At 52.0% G+C, this 2,177-nt stretch overlaps 1 non-coding gene across 1 annotated transcript in view; it reads left to right on the top strand.

The window, feature by feature from the left end:
• Window positions 1-2,074: 2,074 nt before the first annotated feature.
• Window positions 2,075-2,177, top strand: part of LOC131932695 (small subunit ribosomal RNA) — a 1,846-nt gene continuing 1,743 nt past the window's right edge. The window contains exon 1 of the ribosomal RNA XR_009384667.1: window positions 2,075-2,177. This exon is cut by the window's right edge and continues 1,743 nt beyond it. This is a non-coding gene — a ribosomal RNA (small subunit ribosomal RNA).

Genomic DNA, 2,177 nt, shown 5'->3' with positions numbered 1-2,177 from the left:
GTGGACAAGCGCGGACGAAATAGAGCGCAAAATTAAAATGAATTAAAAATTTTCATCAGACCGAAGTAGGCATAACCTAGGCGCCATGTTTCCGTCGTACAAGTTTTCACCGTTGCAGTCACCGTTTCAATCGCTCTTCGTGTGGACGTGTATTATTTCTAGTCATGTGTTGTGTAGATGATTCGCTTAAGGTAGGTGTTCGGACTTATTTCTTTAATATTAATTAAACCGTATTTGCCTTGTCGGCCTTAAAATAAAGCTATTTTTTTTTCATCGCAATCGAAGTGTTAGATCTAGAATCTAGTTCCCGCCTCCGCTTCGCTAATTCGACTTAATGTAACTATGACACAACTATTAAATCTAGAGTCTCTATTTTAATTAAATAATTAGGAATTCTATCTCTAGATGATATCTAATCTATTCCCACACGTGTGTGCAAGTAGGATTTAACGTCAGAACAGGTGTGGTGGTCTAGGCGTCGCTATTTTTGACGGTAGGAATTTTTTTTTTAAATTCGTAAAATTTTATATAGACTTTATATAGCAATTTACTAAGACCGACCCTAACGCCCAGTAAATATTTAATTACCACATTGTTATGGACACGGTGTATTAGGTAGGGCCGAGGGCTATCCATAGGTACCAATTTTTAAATTTTGTGACAATTAGGAGCCGAGTTATAAAATAAATTTAAAATACTGGTTCTGGTCTTAGACTTTATATAGCAATTTACTAAGACCGACCTTAATACCCATTAATTATTTAATTAGCGCATAGTTATGGACATCCTGTATTAGGTTGGGCCCAGGGCTATCCGTAGGTACCAAGTTTATAATTTTGTGACGATTATTAGTCGAGTTATAAAATAAATAAAAAAAACTGGTTCTGGTTTGCACTACATTTCTTTCTTCTTTAACGGCGGACTCCCGGTCCAGCCCCATGGGTTACCCGTGAGCCGGGGCCTCGTTAGCCTGGACGGCTCCGATGTGACCGCGGATTGTTGTGGCCCGCCTCAGCCCGAGTCGAGATCACCCTTCCGATCGAAGGTGGACGCCATAGGGCGCCCGGGATAGCCCGGGGCGCTGTTCGTCACCCGAGCGCAGGGGCGCCGGGAGACGCCCCCGGTGAAGTTTGGCGGGTGATTCTGGTAGAGCTCCCCACCCCGATCGCAGGACACCCCTCGCCGCCCGCCCAGGTGTCGAGGTGGCCGCGGGGGAACTCGGGGCGTTTTGGCTCCCCCTTGTGCCGGAGCGGCGCCCTCGGTCCCAGAACGCCCCTGGCGGGTGATTCGCATGCCCCCTGGGGTGGGGAACGCGGGTGGGTGGTCGTAAAGCGTGTAACCGCAGTGGGGGCGGCCCCTTAGTCGGGGGCGCCAAAGTTGGCACCCCACCTGGGGCGCCCCCCGGAAGTGTGGCGCCCGCGCGAGTGAGCCCCGTAGATGCGCCCCGACACCCCCGCGCCGCCCCCCGGGTCGCGGCACCCCCGGCGCCCTCCGTGCGGGCTCCCCTCATGGGGCGGCACCCCGGTCCTCCCCGAGACTATGTACCCGATTTTTCGGTTTAACACTAGAGGTATGGGCAGAAATACGGCGGTTAAAACGGTCTGTATCTACTATTGTGGAGGTGAGTGTCGGTGAAGCCTCTATGTGACGCTAGGATCCGCGCTCCCTCGCAGCCAGCGACATGTGCCCGATCTGACCGTGCGTGGCTCAGTCTCCCGACTAGCTTCCCGGTAAAATGCGGGCTCGGCGCGCAGGTCGCGCCAGTGAAGGTAAAAGTACGTGTCCGTAGCGTGAAGCCAGCGGCGACGCGCAGTGCTAACGCAACCAAGCAGTATTGGTGGCTCGATAAAAGTCTCGCACTGGCCCAGCCCTCGGAACGGGCGACGGGTCTGCAAAACGCAGTCGGCTCGATGCAAATCGAGAGATTTCCCGGCGACGCCGTGTTTACGGTGAAGGGGGAAATGTGAGCGGTCCGATGTGAAAAAATCCGGGAATGCCGGGATCCGTTCTCTCGCTAGAGCGTTGTCTCCCGTCCCGCGATGTGTTTGTGGAAAAACGTCTCGCAAACGATAGCTATCTGGTTGATCCTGCCAGTAGTCATATGCTTGTCTCAAAGATTAAGCCATGCATGTCTAAGTTCACACTGTCCCATGGTGAAACCGCGAATGGCTCATTAA

This window comes from Physella acuta, unplaced genomic scaffold (genome assembly GCF_028476545.2).
Source record: "Physella acuta isolate Inbredline_101_S28 unplaced genomic scaffold, ASM2847654v3 ptg002264l, whole genome shotgun sequence".
Lineage (NCBI taxonomy): Eukaryota > Metazoa > Mollusca > Gastropoda > Physidae > Physella > Physella acuta.
The sequence above is the reverse complement of the archived record's forward strand: the minus strand, read 5'-3'. Positions and strand labels throughout refer to the sequence as shown.